The sequence below is a fragment of the Caretta caretta genome, chromosome 12 (assembly GCF_965140235.1).
Source record: "Caretta caretta isolate rCarCar2 chromosome 12, rCarCar1.hap1, whole genome shotgun sequence".
NCBI lineage: Eukaryota > Metazoa > Chordata > Testudines > Cheloniidae > Caretta > Caretta caretta.
Genome location: NC_134217.1, coordinates 35,264,074 through 35,289,247, shown reverse-complemented (window position 1 = coordinate 35,289,247; position 25,174 = coordinate 35,264,074).

Genomic DNA, 25,174 nt, shown 5'->3' with positions numbered 1-25,174 from the left:
TTTGGGAAACTCTTAAGTTTTCTGTGCTTCTATTTATCCATCTATGAAACGGATATAACAATGCTTGCCCACCTCACACAGGTGGTGGGAGTCATTAAGATGGCATTTGGAGAGTTCTGATCAGCTAGTCAGGATTTTTTTTGATGAAACTGTTTTTTCATTTTATCCCAGGTGAGTGCCCTAACTGTCACATTGTAGGGTAATTCTAAGTGGGTCTCTCCAACAGGAGAGATTGAGAAACGTGCATCCTAGTATAGCCAATGGCCTAGTGGTTAGAGCACTCCATGGGAATCTGAGTTCATGTCCTTCTTCCCAATCAGGCAGAGTAGGGATTCAGACCCCCTGGTCCCACTTCCCAAGTGAGTGCCCTAACTGCCGGGCTATTGACTAATCTGGGGTGGGTGTCTCTCTCTCATTTTTTGAGAAAAATGTCGAAAGGGCTCAGGGTTTGTCCTGAAATAGAATGGGAAATGTTTTGAAATCTTGAAAATATTCATGGGACAGGGAAATGATTCCCCACAAAGCTCTACTGACAACTAAAGCTGAACTTTAAGGGCCAATCAAGATCTCCCTCCCACAATGAGAGGTGGGTGGGGTCTGTGCTGGTGTGTTGAGAAAGAGGGGGGAGGGGAGGCGTCCCTAAATACAAAATTGCCGTGTTCTGTGAGCCCTCTTCCCCCTGAACAGTTTTTGCTGCGGCTGACATTTTCAGAAAGGGAAGCCAGAGGGCTGAGCTTGGCTGAGACGCTGCTACATTCATCGCCTCTCAGATAATGTAACGAAAGGCGGCTGACTGATCCAAATACAAATGGTTTCGACCTTCAGTTGTCACTCAGCGTTAACAACAACAACAAACAATTAGAAGGACAACAGCCTCCTAGATTTTTACCCCCTCTCAGGACTCAGAGCACAGTCAGAAGACAATTCTGTTTAAGGAGGAAACTTCAATGATCTTATGCTGCCTCCATGTTTTCTTTGCTACTGCTACCTGGTTTTTCCTCCTACAAAATATTAAAATAGCAATTATTATGCATTATATTGTAAGCTGGACTGCAGCTCACTTACACGGTATATTTGGAATGCCTGCCACTAAAATCTTGTCCTAGTAGCTGACAGGTTTTTGCTGCAGACAAATAAGATCTCCCACATATTTGCCTTACCTGTAAACTATACATAAAATGATCATAAGGACTGGAATGTGTCACTTTTCAACAAGGAGAATGTGTGCGTTCAGAAGAAATTCAAGACATTTCCCTTTCTGGGCATTAACACAGTTGATGTCCCCTATCGTGCAAGATTCAGTAGACACACCTCTATAGAATTCTCCTTAAAATGCGTGTCTGTAAGGTATCTATGCAGATACACACAGTGTGTGATCAGTTCTTTCCAAGGCAGTACCATGGCTGAAAGTAAAGAGTAGGGGGAATATGTCTACACTACAGCAGCTACAGTGGCACAAGTATGGTCCAGGCATCCAGGGGCGCTGGAACAATCTTTATATTGGGGGTGCTGAGAGCTATTGAACCAAACTGTAAACGCTGTATATAATAGAAACCACTTCAAGCCCCAGCACCTAGGGATGAGGTGACAGCTAGGTCAGTGGAAGAAGACTTCCATTGATCTAGCTGTGTCTACAGTAGGTTTTAGGTCAACCTAACTGCATCACATAGGGTGCGACATTTTTCACAGCTCTGAGTGATGTAACCAAGTTGGTCTAATTTTTAGGTGTAGACGATGCCTAAGAGTCTAGAGGTGTGGGTGTGTGCGTGTGCGTGGGGGGGTCTATTCCTGACTGTGCTACATATTCTGTATGTGACCCTGGGCAAGTCGTTTAATTTCTCTGTCACATATAAAATGAGGGAAATAATAATCGAGCCTCACAACATCCCTGCATGGTCGGTAATTAATTAATGTCTCTAGCACACTGAAATCCTTAGATGAAAGGCAAGACATCTCTGCAAAGTATAACTATTTACATGGATATTAAAAGTGGTAATAGCAATAATGCATGTTACTCCATTTGTCAGGTATCATAAATTTAGATGACGTTACCATGAGATTCACTGTGGGTTCAAAATTTCAGACTTCTAAATATCAAACTTTACCTGTAAATTAGGTAGGCAGACAACTTCATGATATAATTAGTGGATGCAGTTACTTAGAGATATTAAATTATGGGAGCAGTGCAGATGAGTCTGCAAAATTGGAGTCTAGGTGCAACTCTGCAAAATCTGGTCCGTAATGTATGAATTTGGCATGTGGAGGGAAGGTAACAGCTTTTCCGTGTGGGTAGAACCAAAAGAAGCAAACACACCTAATGTATGCTGGAAGGGCATATCAAGTGGGGTCCTGTAGGGATCAGTTCTGGGTCTGGTTCTGTTCAATATCATCTACAATGATTTAGATTATGGCATAGAGAGTACACTTATAAAGTCTGCAGATGATACCAAGCTGGGAGGGGTTGCAAGCGCTTTGGAGGATAGGATTAAAATTCAAAATGATTGAATAAAATTCAAAATGACAAACTGGAGAAATGGCCTCAAGTAAATAGGATGAATAAGGACAAATGCAAAATACTCCACTTAGGAAGGAACAATTAGTTGCACACACACAAAATGGGAAATGACTGCCTAGGATGGAGTACTGTGGAAAGGGATCTCGGGGTCATGGTGGATCACAAGCTAAATATGAGTCAACAGTGTAACACTGTTGCAAAAAAGCAAACATCATTCTGGGATGTATTAGCAGGAGTGTTGTAAGCAAGACACAAGAAGAAATTCTTCTATTCTACTCTGTGCTAATTAGGCCTCAACTAAAATATTGTGTCCAGTTCTGGGCACCACATTTCAGAAAAGATGTGGACAAATTGGAGAAAGTCCAGAGAAGAGCAACAAAAATGATTAAAGGTCTAGAAAACATGATCCATGAGGGAAGATTGAAAAAACTGGATTTGTTTAGTCTGGAGAAGAGAAGACTGAAGGGGGATATAATAACAGTTTTCAAGTACATAAAAGGATGTTACAAGGAGGAGGAAGAAAATTTGTTCTCCTTAACCTCTGAGGAGAGGACAAGAAACAATGGGCTTAAATTGTAGTAAGGGAGGTTTAGGTTGGACATTAGGAAAAACTTCCTACCTGTCAGTGTGGTTAAGCACTGAAATAAATTGCCTATGGAGGTTGTGGAATCTCCGACATTGTTTAATCTGATCTTTAAAATCTCCAATCACCTGTCAGGGATGGTCTAGATAACATTTAGTCCTGCCTTGGGTGCTGGGGACTGGACTAGATGACCTCTTGAGGTCCCTTCCAGTCCTTCAGTTCTAAGATTCTTTAAAACACTATCAAGCCTTTAAAAACACTGATGGCTGCTCTACATTAAAAATGTCTCCTCTACGCTGATGTAATTGCCCCAGTGTAGATGTACTGTAAGAACAGAAGGTGGGCCTACGCTCATGCAGTTCAAGATGGAAGTTACATTTATGAACTCTGGTGCAAAGTTTCTTAGTGTGAACAGACCCAGAGCTGGAGGTTTGACGTTCTTTAAGTGCCTTTTCAATCAAATATGTGATTTGCCCAATTTACAGATCTCCCTAAATCTACTCAACAGCTCATTAGGATTTGCTTTCCAAAGTGACTTAACCCAATGTAATGGATGCAAATCTAAAACAGCTGCGAGCATGGCAAATGAAGATAAAAATAGAAGAAATAAAAGCTTCATATCCGGGATGTTTCCATCTATAGCCAAGGAGATCAAAGCTCCTGCTGCTAGAACACGTTGCTGCAACAGCACACTCACTATTAGCTTGAAAATGCCATGAAACAGGAAAAAACAAGAGAGTGAGCGAGAAAAAAAAACTTTCAACTAACCCCTCACAGCAAAAAACAAAGCATTAAATACAACAAATTTCACCGTGTCAAATCAGCAAGGCACAGCCTTTCACAGGCTCAGCATTAGTAATGGCGAAGCTGTCCAAGCCAACAGAGCATGGTATGAGAGGGATAGAAAAACATTGCAGAATCAATACCCAAGGAATTCTAGAGCCAAAGGAAATGAGAGGCAGTGGGGTGGAGATAAAACCATCATTTGGAAAGTCATCCCTCCGTTGCCAGGAGGGATATCCCTTTCGAATCAGAAAGAGGACACAAACCAGCCTTCTCTCAAGAGGTGGTAGGATTGAGACCCTCCACGGCGTGTGCGCTGGTCACAGAGAGGGGAAATGGTGGGGTTGCTCAGCCTGATGCGCTGCTTCTGGGGAGCAACTAATTCCTCCCCCGCCCCCAGAAGATGAACTTCGGTTTTCAGTCCTGTGGTTCTCTTAAACTCTCAAAGACTGAAACTAGAGCCGGGCAAAATACGGTTTTGAGTTGTCTCACTGATTCCTGAATTTAACACAGGTTTGCTGAATAGTTTAAACCAGACTTTTTTTGGCCGGGGGGCGGGGGAAGAGGAAAGAGGGGACAGATTCACAAACTGGACAGAGGAGGAGGTGGTGGTGGCCCCCTTATCACTTTTAGCCCGGTGATAAGGACACTTACTCAGGTTGTGGGAGACCCAGGTTCAAATCCGCATTCTGGGGCAGGGATTTGAACTCAGGTCTTCCCCTCCAAGGTAAGTGCCCTAACGAACAGTCTGTAGGCTATTCTGGGCTGGGTTTCTCAATCTCACCTGTTGAAGCTGTTCCACTGTGCATAAATAATATTCATTGGAGCAGGGACTTTAAATTGGGTCTCCTGGATGAGTGCCTCACTCACCTGCCATCACGTGACTCCCATAATGTATTGCAGTCTCCCCTCTGACCAAGCCATGTGGTTCATCAAGGGAGAAGTAATCCAGTCAGGGAGCCCAGTGGATAGGGGAAAATGGGAGCAAGAGGAACCTGAATGACTACTCCCATGAGGCAGTGCAGCACCATAAGCAGATACAGTTTAATGTCAAACTGACTCAAAACAAAATGTTTCCAATTTGGTTCAACAAGCCACAATAAAATGTTTTCATTCAGGAATGCTGAAACATTGAGCTTTGATCAAAAATATCAAATCAAAATGTTTTCCCATTTCCCAATTGAAATTTTTTGTTCCTCAAAATATCTTGGTATTTAAAATTTTTGTCCCGATTCAGAATGAAAGCCAATGTTGAAATATCAAAATTTTCCATGGGACGGAAACTTTCATTTTTGCTCAGCTCTATTCAGAATACAGGAGTCTTTCTCTTTCTCACATGCATGCACAAAACTCCCATTGACTACAGTGTAAGGCAAAGTTAGGCTAATGTAGAATGCTTTTGAAAAAGCCTGACAGAGTAGATGAACAAAAATTACCAACGAGAGAGAACTGAAGCATTACAAAAACAATATCACAAATCACTGCAATACATAGCAAATACCTCTTCTGGTATCATAGTATAAGTCAACATCCTATTGGTCTAGCAGAGGAAACAGATACACTGGTTGTATTTGTGAAAACTTTTCTTCTTGATATCATTAATAAAAATATGCAAGAAAAGAATTTCACAGATATTAAATGAAAAATCCATCCTTTGTATCAGAAAGTGAATATTTCCCCCCTGTTCCTGATAATAAATGACTGATGATTGTGTGTGTTTTAGGAAGAGCCTTTCAGTCCATTCTCATTGCTGAGACTCATAATATTAAGCTGAGGTGATCCTGTAATCTTTGAGAGCAGATGATGATGTGATGAATTAAGAATGGTCATTTTATTGCAGTGGGGATAAATAGCTGGATCATAAGGGAGAAATCTTTTGTTTAAACAGATATCATAATTGCATACTAGGTACTGCTTGTCACACAAGCACTGCAGCTGAGCAGATATTTGTTTGAAATTATGTTACATGTGAAAAAATCCAGCTTTTACTCCTTGTGTGCAAGAGATGTTCTTATAATAAAAAAGAAAAGATTTTGATAGATGATCAGGGTATGCAACCTATGACCATAGAGCCATTCAAGTGCCCAACTCTCTTCCTTGAAGAGTCTACTCGGTAATAATATATTAAAAAAGAAATAAAGATCAGGAGTGAAAAGCTTCCACACTACTGGTTAATTTTCTATATTAGTTAAAAACAACCAAAATTCCAATACATATCCAAAGCCCTCAAGAGGATCTGAAACATTTATTGGATTAGTTTAAACAAAAGGGGTTGTTATTGGCAGTGAACTGTTTGGAGATCGTCGAATGAAAGTCACTGCTGAAGTGCAGAGTGTTAGTATATTATTAAAATATATTTGCATAGACTCATCTGGCCAAATTTACCCGATGAAAGTCACATTTACTTCAGTGGCATTGTATCAGGGATGAAATTTGTCCCCAGAATTTTTCAAACTTCACGTGCTGTGCCTATCCTATGTCTAAAACTCAAATTATACCATTCCCTGGGCAACTTCTAGCCTCGCTCCTCCCACCCCTAAGGGAAAGAGCAACAACAATAGCCACAGCACAGCTTCACAAGCATTTCTGGCCACTGTGGAGAAAACCTGTTCTAGCAAAATTGGTATCTACTTGCTGCATTTGATGACATCATCTTCTGGCAGGACTCCCTCCTTCAGCATCCCCTCACCCATAAAACAAGGCAGGAGGTTCCATCCTGAAGTCACCGGTTCTCTCTCAGTGGTGATCCAGGACACAGTAACCAAATTCCTACACAACTTTCCCATTAGGAAACTTCATTAGGGCAGGACAAGAAGCAATGGGTTCAAACTACAGCATAGCAGATTTAGATTAAATCTCAGGAAAAACTTCCTAACTGTAAGAACAGGAGGGCAATGGAACCGAGGCTTAGGAAGGTTGTGGAAGCTCCTTCACTAGAGGTTTACAAAAGGAGGCTGGATTGCCATCTGTCTTGGATGGTTTAGACACAACACATTCTGCATCTTGGCAGAGGGGTAGACTAGATGACCCTTGTGGTCCCTTCTACCCCATGGTTCTATGATTAGCTTCCTTCATTCTCCACCAGTATGCAAATGGAATGCAGTTCAAGGTAGTCAGTGGTAAGGCACAAATGATCACTGTTTATGTGTTGAATTACGGTAACGCCTAAAGGCCCCAAACTTGATCAGCCTCCACATTGCACTAGCTGCTATACCAACTCATTGTAAGACAATACCTGTCCCAAGAGGGCTTACAATGTAACTAGTGAGAGCAGACAAAAAGAGAGGCAGGTAAAGCGAGAAAGATAATGTGGCCAGAGGAGGGAAGCCAAACTAAACTTGACTGCTTTTGAGTCCCAATTACCATTTTTGTGGGTGCTTAGGTCTTGTATCCAGAAAACCATCAACACAGTCCAATAAAGTTTGCTCCTATCTCTCTCCTTGAAAGTGGTGTTTCAAAAACTATGGTCATAGGTACCAAAGAAATGCCCCTAGACAGACTAACTTTTGAGAGTGATGTTGCAGAGTCAGAGACATCGCCTGGTTGATGCATTTTCTTTTGTCACTATAGAAAATACTGGCTCATAATGGCAGTATTTCGGTGAATGGCGTCGCGGTGAAAGGCAGTCTCACATCCTGTATCTCATGTAACTGACAAATAAGGGAAGTAGTTTCAAGATAGCTGCAAATTACCTGTCTTGAGTGTAAACTCCTCATAGCAAAAAACTTGTCTTCCTAATTATCAGTAATATGTTAACAGATTTTACTACTATAATTAATGTATAAAATAATATTTAGCTCACTCTCTGCGTGGGGTCTTCCACAGAAAATCTTCAAATATAACAAGGTCACATTAGCTCTTCACAAAAACAGATAAGCCATCACTGTAATAGGAAGTATTTAGGGCAGTGGTGAGCTGGAGCCGGTTCGCACCGGTTCGCTAGAACCGGTTGTTAAATTTAGAAGCCCTTTCAGAACCGGTTGTTCCGCGAGGGACAACCGGTTCTAAAAGGGCTTCTAAATTTAACCAGCCAAAAGTGGTGACTTAGGCGCCGACTCCATGGGTGCTCCAGGGCTGGAGCACCCAAGGGGAAAATTTGGTGGGTGCAGAGCACCCACCAGCAGCTCCCTGCCCCGCGCCCGGCCCCAGCTCACCTCCACTCCGCCTCCGCCTCCTCCCCTGAATGCGCTGCCCCACTCTGCTTCTCCACCCCTCCCTGCTTCCCGCAAATCAGCTGTTCGCGCGGGAAGCCAGGGCGGGCTGAGAAGCAAGCCACGGCTTCCCGCTCAGGCCCAGGGAAGCGGAGGTGAGCTGGGGCAGGGGGAGGGGTCTCAAGGAGGGCCACCCATGGCGCAGCAGGTAACCCGGGGGGGGGCACGCAGGGGAACCGCTCCCCGCCCCAGCTCACCTCCGCCACCCTTGGCCTGAGCGGGAAGCCGCCGCCTGCTTCTCAGCCCTTCCAGACTTCCCGCCGAACAGCTGATTTGCAGGAAGCTGGGGAGGGACGCACGCTGAGAAGAAGAGCGGGGCGGAATGTTCAGGGGAGGAGGCGGAGGCGGAGTGGAGGTGAGCTGGGGCTGGGCGCGGGGCAGAGAGCTGCCGGTGGGTGCTCTGCACCCACCAAATTTTCTCCGTGGGTGCTCCAGCCCCGGAGCACCCAGGGAGTCGGCGCCTAAGGCGCCACTTTTGATGTGATCAGTGGGGGAGCGGCCGCTTCCTCTGCTCCCCCCTAGCTATGCTCCCCCGCCCCTAGGAGCCAGAGGGACCTGCTGGATGCTTCCTGGGAGCTGCCCAGGTAAGCACCTCCGGGACTCCCCACGTCGCCCCCCCGGCAGGTGCCTCTGGCTGTTAGGGGTGGACACCCACTACGGTGGCCCACGAGACCCTCCTGCCCGGTTCTGGGGGCAGTCAGGGGACAGGGGAGGGGGGGCGAATGGAGCAGGGGTCCTGGGGGGGGGGTCAAGGAATGCTGGGGGGGTTGGATGGAGCAGGAGTCCCGGGAGGGTGGGGGTGGGCAACGACCCCCTCATGGGGTGAGGAGGGAACCCCTTGTTAAGATTTTGGCAGCTCATCACTGGTTAAGGGCCTTGTGAATTGACAATATGCTAAAATGGGTCATTCAGACTTTCGAAAGGGTGGGCTCTGCCTTTGCAAGCATTGGATACATATCTAACTACACCTTCATAGCATGCAGAGCTTCTGAGTACAAAGAATAGGGGAAAATGTGTGCTAAGAAGCCCATAATTCTTATATGCAGTAGCCATTTAATTTGAAGAGTAACCACTTGTGTTTGTCAATTAGGAAATAAGTTGCTTTCCTAAAACCCAAGACTCTCTTGTCTTTCTTTTATTTTCTGTAGTGTCACATGTTTACTTCTGGTTGTGACACTTTATGCTCAATTTCAAGTCCAGAAATAATTTTTACATTAAAGTTGAGCTGTTTTTCAGGAAATAGCTAGATAAAGTAACAAGGTGTTTGTAACAGACTGGCATAACCTTAAAACGATGGTGACATTAGTGATGCCATGTATGTATGTCACCAGAAAGAGAAGAGACATGATCATAAAAGCGCTTGGTAAAATACAATCGTCTTCAGTAATGAACATTAACAGTGAATAGAATGAACACAAACATGAAAGGTTAATGGCCTTTTTGCTACAATGTTCCTGAAGTTTATTCTACTGTTAGGACTTCGTCTTAGCACATGTGAAATGCTATTATTATTGTAAATAGAACTAAGCATTGAGAAATAATTATACTCAAATTGCAATTATAAGGGAAAGTAGGCAACAGTTTGGTTGCTTCATTTAGAGCACACTTCAGGTTAATGAGATGATTTGTATAATGAGATATTTCCATGAATATTTAGGATGGCTGCATTCAACTTATTTGATCATGAATAAGTTGACACACTGACAATTTCAGCATTTCATTAGGACTACTGCAGAACAAATGCCAATATTCATTAAAGTGCCCTGAGAATGCAAAGCACTACCTCCAACTTCACTGCTTCCCACGTTTCATTAATAAGCCATTGGGTTAAAATTAATCCTAGTAAAATGGCTAAAAATGCATATTTAGTAGGATCTGAATGCTTTTTAATGCATATATTATAAAAGATACCTACAGTGTTCAAGTATATGGTTTATAGGTTCAGCATTATCTACAGTAATGTTTAAATACCAGGTGTAGTGGTGGTAGTAATAAGTTATGGATCCTGTATGTTGACCCAGTTATTAGGATGTGTGCTGCATGACTATATTGGATGTTTACTGCATGAATAAGTTGGTTTAGTTTAATAGCAGGTGTTGGAGACCCCAGGGCATGGCCATTAGTTAAGTTGAGGGGATGGAAGGCCATAAGGGCCGAGGAAGTCTCCCTGCTGAAGGCCTAAGGGCTTCTTCTCAACCCCCCTTAATAGAATTCAGGCCTGGCTGGTTTGAGTAAGCTCTTTTGCTCTTAAAACAATGTTGCAGCCGCAGATAATACCTTATAGTGTAAGGTTTGCTGACACCAAGTTAAAGATAATAGGAGAGAAACAATTACAAGGCCAGACAGAATGTGCTGGTTGTTTAAGTTGCTAGGACTGCTTGTTAGAGGTTGCAGGAAATAAACATTGTTGTAACCCATATAAGGAAGGCAGAGTATTTGTGCAAAGTTTTAATTGGCTGATGTGTAGTGCAGTAGCATTAAGGAATATAAAAGTGTGTGTAATGACCTGCTCTGGGGTGCAGGATTTGAGATTCTATTCTCCCTGTACCTTGTTTGCAGCTGCAAATAAACTTTTCTGCTTCTCCACCCCCTTGTGATTATTGAGTGAAACACACCGTGTAATGAACCCCTGCTGTTGTTTTGCCTCTCAGCATTGGGTGCCGGCAACAGCTTTTGGCGCCCAACGTGGGGCGACGAGGCTGCAATTTAGCCTTGCCTGGATCCCTTCCGGCGGTCGAGGATTGCAGCAACAACCGACGCCCAGCGAGCACAGGTGAGTTCATCGGGGGCCTCGGAGGAGACGCAGTTTGATCAACCCCGGAGGGCGCAACGGTGCAACGCACTCACATAGTGGAGAAGCAGCTGCAGGCGACGGTGGGGAACCGGTCCCTTGGATAAGGTAGGAATCTTTTAAAATCCGGATTATATGCTCTGTTGGAACCTGGGGACGCCCAGAGTTACCCTGTAGGTATGGGACAGGAACAAAGCATGGGAGGAAGGGTACGGTGCATGCCCTTAGAGTGTATTTTAGTAAATTGGAAGGTATTTGGATCAGATCCAATGACTAAGGGTAAACTGAAGCAATTTTGTATGGTTGACTGGCCTCAGGACCAATTAGAGGACCAGGAACAGTGGCCTCCTGGAGGATCACTAAATCATAATACAATCCTCCAGTTACTCCTGTTCTGTCAGCGAACGGGGAAGTGGAATGAGCATTCGTATGCTTACTTGTTTATGACCTTGTGGTCTCGTACTGATATTTTACAATGCTGTAATTTAACCCCGATTGGCCCGGTAGCAATTAATGTCAGTCCCCGGACCCCCACCCCAAATGTAATGGCAGATCCGGTGTCCCCTTCGGCCCCTACACCCACACAGAGCGAGGCTCAAAGTAAGATTCCTAGTGAAGCTCATAATGAGGTTCGAGCTCCATCTGCTGGATTATACCCATTACTTACCGAGACTAAAATCGCCCATAATGCAATAGAAAAAACAAGCTGCTCTTACTATGCAGTCTATACTCATGCACCTTTTAATCCTATGGACCTGGCCACTTTCAAAGCACAGGCTGGAGAATTTTCTATCAACCCAAGCAAGTTTGTATCGGTTTTTGAGGGATGTCTTAGCAGCTACAAGCCAGACTGGGATAATTGTAATGTCCTTCTGCGAACATTATTGACTGAGGTTGAACGAGAACAGATCATAGCTAAAGGGAGGAAGCAAAAAGGCGATATGACCAGGACCGTAACAATATCCCGACCCCAGATAATCAGGATCCTAGGTGGGACCCAAATGACAATCAGGCTATGACCCACCTCACCTCCTATAACGAGCTGCTACTGTATGGACTCCGTCATGCAGCTGTCAGACAGAATAATTGGACTAAACCATATGAGGTAGTGCAGGATCCAAAGGAAAGCCCTGGAGCCTTTTTACAGCGCATTCAAGACACGATCCAACAGTATACCAATGCAGATCCTAATGATCCACAAACTGAGGCAATTATTAAAGGAGTATTTACAAGCAGAGCAGCCCCCGACATTAAAAGAAAGCTACAGAAAAAGGAGGATTTGATGGGTATGACCATGGCACAGATTTTAGAAGCAGCAAATCGAGTGTATAGTTTAAGAGAAGTGGAGAAGGAGAAGAAGCAAGTGAGATTAATGGTAGCGACGGTGCAGGCAGGCACGAAGGAAAGTGAACGAGAAGGAAGGGGCCGTGGATGCGGACGTCCAGGCCCGCGGGAAAGACGACTGGGGCACAATCAGTGTGCCCTGTGTCGGCAAGAGGGACACCGGAAAAATGAGTGCCCAAACAAGAAGGAAAGGGGGGGTACCTCTATAATGGCGATAGAAGAACAGGAATAGGGGTGTCAGGGGAGACGGATCATCCTACCCCCGGAACCCCGAGTAAATATGCGGGTGGGAAATGAAGAAATAGATGTTTTAGTGGACTCTGGAGCGGCGCAAACTGCTTTAAATCAACCCCTTCAGTTGCCAGTAGCAGACTCCCTCACTGTGACAGTGGCCACAGGCAAAGATACCAAGTGCCTAGTGTATGCCCCAGCAGAATGTGCTTTGGGAAACAGAACCATATCCCATAAGCTGGTATACCTCCCTGAATGCCCAACACCGTTGCTGGGACGGGACCTGCTGTGTCGCCTAGGTGCCACCCTGCATTTTATTCAAGATGAAATAATCCTTACCTTACCCCCTGAAAATGCATGGATTATGGCCCTTGCAGTTGAACCCTCGGCTATGCAAGCCCCAGAATGGGACCAGTGGGAAGTCCAAGTGTATCCCCTTGTGTGGGCATCAGGGATCCCAGGAAAAGCTACTCACCAAACCCCCATTCATGTCCAGCTCATACCCGGGAAAGGCCCGGTGCGGGTAAAGCAATATCCAATCAAGAAGGAAGCCAGAGAGGGGTTACAGGAAACCATAGATCGATTTCTAAAATATGGTATTCTCCGGGAATGTCAGTCAGCCTGGAACACTCCCATTTTACCCGTACAGAAAACCTGATGGCACGTACTGGCTGGTACAAGACCTAAGGACAGTTAATGAACGGGTTAAGACTTTGCACCCTCTTGTCCCTAACCCGTATACCCTATTGGCTTCTATAGGGGACAGTATACCCATTTTTCAGTTCTTAATTTAAAAGATGCTTTTTTTGCCATCCCAGTTGACACCTCATTACAGGAGATTTTCTCCTTCGAATGGGAGAGTTAAAAAGCAACTTTGCTGGACAGTGTTAGCCCAGGGGTTTAAAAATTCCCCCACCCTCTTTGGCCAGGCTCTGGCCAGGGACCTAAAGGAGTGGGATAATAAGAAAGCCCTCCTTTTGCAATATGTAGACAATCTGTTAATTGCCATTGTGGGCTTAACTCCTTGCCTTAAAGCCACCGTGAGTCTCCTGAATTTTGTGGGACTCCGAAGATATCGGGTAGCACAAAGTAAGGCTCAGACTGCTCTCCCGCAAGTACAATACCTCGGATTCTACATATGGCAGGGGGAACGCCAGCTTTCAAATGAGAGGAAGGAAGCTATATGCCAAGTTCCTATCCCGAGTAATCGCAAGCAGCTCAGAGCATTTCTGGGGATGGCAGGCTTCTGTAGGATATGGATCCCAGAGTTTGGACTATGGGCTAGACCCCTGTACGACTGTGTAAAAGGAGCAGACCATGACCCCTTTCACTGAACCCCAGAGGCTGACAGGGCATTTAAAATCCTAAAAAGAAAGCTAATGGAAGCCCCGGCTCTAGGTCTGCCAGATCTCTACAAGCCATTTCAGTTGTATGTACATGAACGAAAGGGGGTGGCCCTGGGAGTACTCACACAGCTGCTAGAAGCATGGAAACGTCCAGTGGCATATTTTTCTAAACAACTGGACCAAGTAGCCAAGGGCTGGCCAGCGTGCCTGCGGGCAGTGGCAGCCAGTGCCCTGACCCTGGCAGAAGCAGAGAAACTGACACTAGGGGGAACAATACAGGTTTTTACACCCACATGGTATGCGCTTTACTGGATGTTAAGGGCGGCCTCTGGCTCACACAAGCGCGTATATCAAGATACCAAGCAAAGCTCTTAGAGAACCCTGAGGTCATGCTGCAGCCTTGTCCATCCCTTAACCCTGCCACCCTCTTACCAGAAACTGAGAAACAGGAACATGACTGTTTGAAGATCATAGATGCCCAGTATTCTAGCCTCCCGGACTTGAAGGATGTGCCCCTCCCAAATGCAGATTATAAGTGGTACACTGATGGCAGCAGCATGGTGATAAATGGGCAAAGAAGGGCGGGTTATGCTATTGTGACCCTCAATGACACCGTGGAAGCTAAAAGTTTGCCCGCTGGGACCTCTGCCCAGTTGGCTGAGCTAGTGGCCCTGACCCATGCACTCGAACTGTCCAAAGGAAAATGGGTCAATATTTTCACTGATTCCAAATATGCTTTTGGTGTACTGCATGCTCATGCTGGCCTGTGGAAGCAGAGGGAAATGCTGACAGCCCAAGGCTCCCCAGTCAAGTATGGGCCCCAAATTCTCCGGCTTCTAGAGGCAGTGCAACTCCCTTTGGAAGTGGCAGTGGGACACTGTAAGGACCATCAGAGGGAGGATCAAGACTATTTGCTTCTACGCCATGGTCACCTATGCAGGAGTTTGCAGGCATGTGTTGCTTTAATATAACAGATGCAGGGCCATCCGTAGAAGCTGATTTACAACGCCTAAAGCTGCTGGTAAAGGGCATTCATCAGCAAACTGGGGAGGATTGGCTAGGCTCTCTATTTTCTGGTTGGGGCCTTTCCCTGTGGCTAAGTGAGTTGTTTAGCCTATTATTTAAGTTTTTTTTTTCCCTGTATTAATCATGTTATGTTTATGGTGTTGTATGTGGTCCTGTGTAAAAATGCTTATTTTGCATAGTTTTGAACATTTTAATTTTATGCATAGCCCACTAGTAAGTAAATAAAAATAAGAATACTCAAGCAATAAAATGAGTATTCTCAAAGGAGGGAATTGTTGGAGACCCCAGGGCATGGCCATTGGTTAAGTTGAGGGGATGGAAGGCCATAAGGGCTGAGGAAGTCTCCCTGCTGAAGGCCTAAGGGCTTCTTCTCAACCCCCCTTAATAGAATTCAGGCCTGGCTGGTTTGAGTAAGCTCTTTTGCTCTTAAAACAATGTTGCAGCCGCAGATAATACCTTATAGTGTAAGGTTTGCTGACGCCAAGTTAAAGATAATAGGAGAGAAACAACTACAAGGCCAGACAGAATGTGCTGGTTGTTTAAGTTGCTAGGACTGCTTGTTAGAGGTTGCAGGAAATAAACATTGTTGTAACCCATATAAGGAAGGCAGAGTATTTGTACAAAGTTTTAATTGGCTGATGTGTAGTGCAGTAGCATTAAGGAATATAAAAGTGTGTGTAATGACCTGCTCTGGGGTGCAGGATTTGAGATTCTATTCTCCCTGTACCTTGTTTGCAGCTGCAAATAAACTTTTCTGCTTCTCCACCCCGTTGTGATTATTAAGTGAAACACACCGGGTAACGAACCCCTGCTGTTGTTTTGCCTCTTGGCATTGGGTGCCGGCAACACAGGTGACTGGAAAAACAAGCAGGAAACAGGACAATAGGGTAACTTAAACACCCCTCTACCAACACTAAAGGGAGAATACACCAATGTCCTCCCTCTGGCCCCTGGCAGAACTTATCAAAGAGGTTTTAGGTAGTAGAATCCAAGCCTGAGAGACTGAGAACTAAGATCTTACTGGCTACAGACTCACAAAGGAAAACTCTCGGAGGTGCCCAGTGCATTGAGCCCACTAGGTATCACAGCCGGCTGGCAACCAGAGGAGGTGTAACCCAGAGACACAGCTGGAGAATGGCTGGATTGTACGGTTCCACCCCAAAGAGAAGTGGAGTCCTGGGTCTGTCACCTGAAAGGGGTGCACCTGGGGGACTAGAAAAGGGTCTCAGAAGGGGCAGCCTAGCCAGGGATCATGATACCCACCTCTTTTCAAAAGAGCCAAGATTAATTGCTTTCAGGGGCTTCTGTCAGGATATATCCAAAGTTTCTGTTAACTTTTAGAAATACCTTTATCTGTAAAAAAAACCACCATGGTTTAATTTTCTTGCTTTAGTGAAATATGGGCTTCTAATAATGTTTTCTGAGATTCAACAGTTTGTTTTTCATTTCAAAAGTATCATGTTAGGAGACCTACTAGGTCTGTAATTGCTTGTGGGATGACCTCTGTTCACATGTTGCTTTGACATGTGATTTCTTCTGGAATATGGCTGGGCAGGGAAGACTTACCTAACTAGCTGAACAGAAGCGTCTGTGCTTTGGAAACTTGTTTTGGGACTTTTTTACTAATTAATTTTACTAATAAGATGGCCAACAGATTTTTTTTTTAACAAAAATCCGTTAGAAGTCTTTTATTAATGTTAGTCAAAAAATTTTTTGGACAAAATATAGCTTTTGAACCAAAATGAAAATATTCTGGAGAGTTGTTGTTTTGGTCAAAATTTTCTAGCCCTAACCAAAAAAAAAAAAAAAAATTCAACCACAGCAACCACAAAAATGTTTCAGTCTTTTTTTAAAAAGCAAAACCCGTTCTTATTTTTTTGTTTTTGTTTTCAACATTCAAGTTTTTTATTAAAAAACAAAATGAAAAATGTTCCCGTGAAAATTTTGGAAGAAAAACCAATTTGGACACAAACAGTAGAATTGGCATTTTTCAACCAATTCCCCTTTACATGCACACTTTGTATTTGACTTCATTTTAAACATTTTTATAATATTTAGGATTTTTCAACCAACATACCAAGACTCATTCTAGTCCCTCCTAAATATTGACCAATCTTCTCCAGTAGCTCCCCATGGAAATTCTGTCCTGCTCAGTAATGTGCCAAGCAAGAGTTTTAGTCTTTCAATCCCCAGGATTGCCTGAGATCATTTCTAGAACTCCTATTTGTCAGACAAATCAAAAGGAAACTTGCTGGAGTAAAACTTTTGTGCACACCAACCAGCACAAACCCACCATCACTTCTGTAGCCAGTAAAGGAGTAAACGATTTAAACCTTTAAAAATAGTTAAGTACTATAACCAAACCCATTACCTAAATAAATCTACTAAGATGCCACTTTATAGCACTTCATATGATAAGGCTCTACCTAAATGATCAAGGCAACCTGTTTTGGGGAAGATCTTTGTTAGGGGGCTTATTCCTTCACCCACTTACTTCTCGCATGAACAGAGAGCAACAATACCCGAAGTCCAAAGGTGCAAACAATTCGATGTTTACTGGGGTGAACTTCCAGCAAGCTTGATTCCAGTTTGCTTCCTTAGTGTCCCCCTTACCAGCTCTGACACCACAGAGCCTTACACCTGTGTCCCTGTTCCCATTTCTGCCCTTAGCCAAACATGATTCCCATTTCCCCCACCGACCCACCCACTTCCTGATTGACTGCAGACTATATAGTAAAACTTGAGTTCTGCTTAGCTATACCTTAACCAATCATTTTCCTGAAATTTAACTAACCAATCCGAACATATTGTAACATGATTATTTAACCAATTATATCCCACCACCTTAATTAGTTCACACCCAGCAAAATTAATTATACAGCAGACAGAGATTATACAGACAAATAATAGGGAAATGGGGACTACAGTGATAGAACAAGAAAGAAATGAGGATTTCACATCCCAGCTATTGATAAGTGAGTTCTCGCCAGACAGGATGCTATCAAACTAAGTTTCCTTTTACATTTTCTAGGCACTTCCCTTTCTCTGGAGGTGATAGGCATTATCAGGACAGGAGTGTATTCCTAACAGTCCAATAGCACCTTCTTTCAATGTGACTAGTTTGGAATGTGAGGATGTGACCGTTTGCTTCCCAACTTATGGCTGTCTCTGTTGCTTAGCCAAAGGCCTTAGCCTAAGAATAGGGCCTCAGACTGTCTCAGTAAGAGAAGGCTCTTACACCAGCAGACAGTGATTTTGATTCTTTCTTTTATACCTCTATAACTAGCCAAGTGATAAGAATACACCTAAATTCTTAGAGTATAGACCTTTACAAACAGGCCTGAATATCTATATCCTAACAATCTTAATATATTCCAAAGATCTGATTGTGAAGAGGTGTCTGCTTTGAATTGGGCCCACCAGGATTTCTTGATTTAAAAGCTTGCTCACATGGGATTCTTGATGAAGCATCAAGCAAGGGAAAAAGACATTAAATTTCAATAAAGTATAAATTAAATAAACTATTCAGCCATAGAAACACAAGGAAGAGAAAATGAGGAGTTCATTTCTATGATGTCTTTCTCAAGGCTCTTGGGGACCAAATGCTCAGACATTCTGCAAAGTACACCACAGCTTGAGTCAGCTTGCCTAGATGTTAAAATCACCAATCCAGTTTCAACAGATAGTGCCAACAAGCATTATGTGATGAGAGTAGTAATCTACTTACTTAATATCATCATCATGTTCCCACTGCACCTCTGGCGTTTAGGGTAATGACGAAGCTCCTTCACTCCTGTCTGCTTCTGGCAAGGCTTTCAGTGGTTCCCCAGCTGTGCCCCAGGTTTTTCAGCTCGGCTTCCACAGCTCTTCACCATGTTGTTTTCAGGCAGCCTCATTTTCGCTTGCCTTCAGGTGTCCATCTTATTTCTGTTCTGGTGATGGAATCAGTTTCCATCTGAAGCACATGGCCAATCCATCTCCAACGCCTCTTGTCAATGATGGTGCCTTTATCCTCTTGGCTGCACTGTGTCAATAGATCTTGGTTTGAAATTGTTCTGGGCCAAAAGAAACGGAGGAATTTTCTGAGGCAGATTGTATGGAATGAAGACAGTCTGGACATGTCATACTTTCTCATTCCCCAGCATTCTGCACTATAAAGTAATGCTGAAAGTACCCAGCTCTGAGAAATCTTGAGTTTGGTTTTGGTGTTGTATTTTGATGATTTCCAGACTGTATTTAAGCTCCTGAAGGTGTTCCTGGCTTTACTGATTCTGTTCCAGATGTCCTGGCTTGTTCCACCGTCCTGGCTGGTGGTGCTGCCCAAGTATGTGAATGTTTCTACATTGGTGAGAACGTGATCCTCTATCTGTAATGGTAATGGTGAGGCAATATTAAAGGTCATGATATCTGTCTTATTGCGGTTGATTTTCAGACCAATTTGCTGGCTGAATGCATTGAGTCAAGTTGTTTTTTCTTGTATATGGTATTGGGTATGCGATAGGAGAGCGAGATCAGCTGTGAAATCCAGGTCTTCAAGGGATGAGAAGGGTGTCCATTTAATGCCTCTTGGCATGTCTTCTGTTGTACACTACATTACCCAGTCAATGGCAGTATTGAAGAGGATTGCAGACATGACACACCCCTGATGTACTCCTGTTTTAACTTCAAAACTGAGCTCACTGTGATTAACACTGCATGTACAGTTGAAATAAAAAGTTTTAATGATGTTGATTATACGGAGAGGGATTCCATGAATGCGCCACAGGCTGGTCCTGTGAATGCTATCAAAAGCCTTCTCAAAGTTTATGTAGAATTGCTGTTGCCATTCTAAGCATTGTTCTATTATGTTTCGTATTCATATAGGCAAACTATAGTTCTATCTAGCCAGTTTGACAGTAACTCACATAGCATTCTAAGCACCATTTTCCACCCATAGGAGGGGAATCAGACGGTGAAATCTTTGATTGTATTATTGTCTCATACAAGAAAGAAACATAGCTTCTTCACCTGTTGCACAAGAACAGTACGGCGAACCACCATGGACTGAGATGACTTGTAGTTTAATAACCGCCCATCTATATTTTATGGTAGGTTTTGGTGACCTAAAAGGCAGAGTCAAGCTCCAGAATCATTCAATCTAGTCCAGGAAGTTTAGCACCTCAGAGTCGCACCATAATGATAGATGCTCAGAATTTATCTTCCAGAGCAGTTCAAGCAGGTCATTTATGCTAAAGACTTTCCAAGCCATTAGTGGGTTAGGTGAGAGGAGACCTGCATTTCTGGGAAGCTCCATTATAAAAAAAATATAATAAAAAATGACAGGTTCGTGATGGCTCTCCACATTTAATTGGCTGATGGGGAAAAGGATGTGCAATCAGAATACAGTGAACTATGATTTTTTAATTAAACAATAAATTAACTGTATGGAGATCAATGCTCAGTTCTGTTGGAAAATGCCATCCGAATCCAAATTTACTAAAGGTCACACACACTGTGTATTAGCTCTCCCTGCAATAATTAGCAAAAGATGTTGCACTCCAGCCTCTTAATTTGCTGCACATTTTGAAAAATGTGAGCAATTAGTTATTTTTGGTAGTAGGAAATTAATAAAATAATTATTATTGATAGACCTCTGATGTTAAAACAGCTTGAGAAATGAGAACTGGGGTTTCCAAGATGGATTCAGGTTTTGAAATGACAAATTTTCGTCTATCAATTAGATTTAAGACTGGCTGTGAGCATTTTGCTTTGGTATCCTTTGACAGAACTTTCCCGGAGTGGTGGTGCATTTTCAAGACAGCCCCTGGCCCATGGAATTCACCCTCTCTGGAGGACTATAGCTACAGTTAGGTGCCTCTGTTTAAGCAGGACTTTGGGCAAAGAGAATGGCAGTGAAGAGAGGTCCACTGGTAATGGATGTAGCCATTGGGCTTCTACATAAATGCCTACCTGACCAACTTAAGTATATAGTATTTAAAGTGACGTGCATTTCCTGAATGCTGTAGTAATGGGTGCCATAGAAATAACTGTTCCTTTTGGGAATTAGGGAAATAAGACCATTAATTTCAGTGCCCCATTTCCCTGAATGACAGTGTCTGAGTGAAGTGGGCATCTGGATTAAGGACAGTAAATTCAAATCTAATCCAGGTAGGCCAGAGGCAGTGGGGAGCATGCTGATAAAACACCCTCAACTGCCTTCCACTGGTCAAATTATGAGCTGTATTGCATTACTATACTGGCCTGCTAACTGCTCCTGACAACTAAGCTCATTCCCTTAGGCCCCAGGTAGAATAGCAATAGAGGGCAACAGGTGCAGCAGACAGGTGTGCCCACCTTCTAATAAGGGCCAACTGGCAAGATCCATTCTCACCATTACTTCAAACTACATGTTGGCTGCCAATCTAGTTTTAGGGTAAACTGCAAAGTCGTTGTCCTTATCTTTAAAGCCCTGAACAAGTTAGGACCAGCTACTTTAAAGACTCCCTCTCTTTCCACTTCCCTCTATGTATGCTTCACTCAAAAGCAGTCCGTAGGATCTGGGGAGTAGGCGCAAAGTGCAATCAGGCCTCTCCTAAAGAAAGTTCCCCAGTATAACAAAGGGAATTATGCCTTCAGAAAAAAGCTTGACTCATCATTTTAAGAGACCGTTTATATTTGGCTACATTTTAGGAGCTTATACACTTCTGAAGCCCAAGCTAACCTAGTCAGATTCGAATTTACTCATACTCAGAAGGATTTAGCTCAGGCTGATGAATACAAATTATCTGAGATTCCCTGTGTTATTGATCAAGAAGATACTGCATTCTCCCATACGGCTTAACAAGGGTTCTAAATGGGATTGGACACCCTGGGGAGCTTTTCTAGTGAGTCAGAGGCACATCTGCCAACTCTGACGTATCATTACCTTGGAAATGAGTAAGAGCCTGGAACTGTCGAGAAACAGACTCTCTGCAGATAATTAGAGAAGCACGTATCTAGCTGGAATCACACCTCAATATGGGAATAACAATTTAGCGATAACTCCATCATTAGTACACAGGTAGCCTGAGGCCCCAGTTACATCTAATTTTTGGTAGTCTATTAAGTATTTGATGTACTGTTGAAAGGAAAGTGCAAAGAAACACATTGAGACCAATGAACAAACACAAAAACGACGCATGCATCTTTTATGAGAGCTTTTATCCCTTTACAAAGCAAAAGTCTGACCTACGACAGGATGAAAAATTGGTTTTGGTTCTGACAAAAGGCATCAGCTGCAGCGTGAAATCTAAGTGTAAGCCAGGCCAGAAGTAGATGTCTGTCTGTCTGACACCTCTGGTTGAATGTAAATACTCTTGTTCTCTCCTGGACCCTTTAGTATCATGAAAGGATAATGCAACTCTAGGGTGGGAGAAAATAAAGGCAATGTACAGTCTTGGAGGAACATCTACTGACACACATAAATTTATCCTCTGATTTTGATTCCCACATTTGTATTTGCAGAATTAGGACCTGAAGCACAACTCACTAGAGTAACTGGGGACCTCACTGGATTGGGCCCTTAAAACAGATCAAGCTCTTCCAAACCAAAAGGCCTGTTCCTGCTCTCAGTGAAATCAACAGCAAAAGTCCCACCGCCAGCCATGGTTACAGAATAGGCCGCAGTGAGGCCATTAATGAATTAGCTATTAACTTAAGGAATCCATGCACTTCAGACAACAGACAATTACTTCATAAATCTCAAGTTCACGTGAAGAAGCAGAACTAGAACATTGCTCTTTCAGTTACAGAAAACAGGCTTCTTCGACTTCCTTAGATGAGAGCAGTAGTGGGTCCCATATCCTCTCCATGGGCAGCCAAATTTCTGCATTTAAATGATAAATAAAATAAATTACACACATACAGTCAGTACGCATTGCGTTACTGATAAAGGTTGCAGTGTATAGGAATTGGATCGGGGCTGTGGGGCACCACTGAAAGTGATGGTGCCCTAGATTTGCCCCATCTGCCTGACCCTCCTCTTTCTCTCTCAGGCCTCCCCACCCCCACCTCCATCAGCAACCTGACCCATTATGCTCATGAGCATCTAAAAGCCACCCACTCCAAATTTGAGTGAGTGGCTTTGTGACCTGGCACAAACCTGAAGGGTGCAGTGACCCTGTATGCCAGGTTGCAAAGCCAGGCACTGAAATTTGGCCCGGCCACCTCTCCATCATCAAAGAGCGGTGGCCAAGCCAAACCAGAGTGCTGCCATAACCCTGCGCACCAGGTTGCAATGCTGCTCACTCAAATTTAGCCTAGACACCCCTGGAGAGGCGGCCAGGCGAAATCTGAGTGCATGTCATTGAAAAATGATGTGCATGGTTGCAGCACTACTCCGGTTTGGCCCAGCCAAAAAGTGATTGGGCCATGGTCCAGATGGTTCCCCACAACTCCACAGCCAATGAATTGGGTAATATCCCTTTAAAGAGTTTGGGAACCCTCTAGAGGGCCATCCTGTCTTCTATTGCAGAAGCCATCAGAACTTTGCCAGCGCAGCCATGTGCATAGATAGCTAAGCCTTGTATATTTGTACATAGTTCATAAACATGGTTATTTGAAATCCAGCTGTGCCAGTGTGGCGTGCCCATAATTTAGTATCTTATAAAGCTTTAGAAACAGCCTAAGCCAGCCACACCTCCCGCCCTCACCCGCAGTCCCCAAAGACAGGTATTTTTTTATACCCATTTCACAGAGAGAGCTACCGAGGCACAAAAAGATAAAGGAATTAGCCAAACATCACAGCCCAGTCACAGTGACAATGCTGGAACAGAATTCAAGAGCCCGAGTAAAGTCCTGGCATTATACTCTAACCCAAAGATAAAGACATCCTCTTTTACTAGCAGCATCAGGCAGCACATGATCGTAACAGTAAGGCTCCGTCTGCACTCAGAGCGAAGAGTGTGATTGCCTCGCTCTCGCTCGCATTGAGCCAGCACACAAAAGATAGTAGTGGAGCTATGGTAGCATGAACAGTGGTGAGTGCCGGTCACCCCAAGTACAGACCTAATGGAACAAGGCAGGTTTGTACTCGGGGCAGCCTACACTGCAGCCCACCACTGTCCGCGCTATGGGCACTAAACTATTATATTCAGCATGCTAGCTCAATGAGAGTGAGCTTGAGTATTTCTATCTCCAAAAAGTTATCGTCAAAATTTTGAAACATGCAACCAAGTGGATATGATGAGCAACGAAAACCACCAGCACGTCTCTGTGTGTATTTACCGCAAAATTGTTCTTTTGTGCCACAGGCCTAGTTGAAAATTGACATCTTGAAGGAAAAACAAAATATCCTGATAAACTTTTGACCTCGGCTTTAAAAGACTTTATTGCAGTGTGTCCAAATGGGACATTTCAGCAGCTGGAAGTAAATGTTCCCTGAGAAGTTATAAAAATGCATCAGACGGGGCCTGAAAAATCCAATGATTTATTGATGAGAATTATGCCTCTCAGAAAAAACAATTACTGCCCACATGAGTCCATGGAAAAAAGTCTGAGCAGCCATCTCCCGCTCTCACGCATAAGTGGATAGATCTATTTTAAATTTAAATGAGAGCCATTGAACTTATGCGAAGGTTTTTGATGTCTTCCTTAACTCGTTAAACCTCCGGCAGCTAGAAAACAGGGCTCCTCCTCTTAATTATGGAACTTCCAGTGCTGCAGCAAACATTCAGTTGTTAGCAGATCAGCTAAGGGCTGGAAGAGAAGCTGGGAAGCGGGGTGGCATTTCAGTCTGAGTGGAATAGACAGAATAGCTGAAATAATATAGCTGAAGGCTGGGCACTGCTTTTATAGAATCACAGAATATCAGGGTTGGAAGGGACCTCAGAAAGTCATCTAGTCCAACCCCCTGCTCAAAGCAGGACCAATCCCCAACTAAATCATCCCAGCCAGGGCTTTGTCAAGCCTGACCTTAAAAACTTCCAAGGAAGGAGATTCCACCACCTCCCTAGGTAACGCATTCCAGTGCTTCACCACCCTCCTAGTGAAAAAGTTTTTCCTAATATCCAACCTAAACCTCCCCCACTGCAACTTGAGACCATTGCTCCTTGTTCTGTCATCTGCTACCACTGAGAACAGTCTAGATCCATCCTCTTTGGAACCACCTTTCAGGTAGTTGAAAGCAGCCTATCAAATCCCCCCTCATTCTTTTCTTCCGCAGACTAAACAATCCCAGTTCCCTCAGCCTCTCCTCATAAGTCATGTGTTCCAGTCCCCTAATCATTTTTGTTGCCCTCTGCTGGACATTTTCCAATTTTTCCACATCCTTCTTGTAGCGTGGGGCCCAAAACTGGACACAGTACTCCAGATGAGGCCTCACCAATG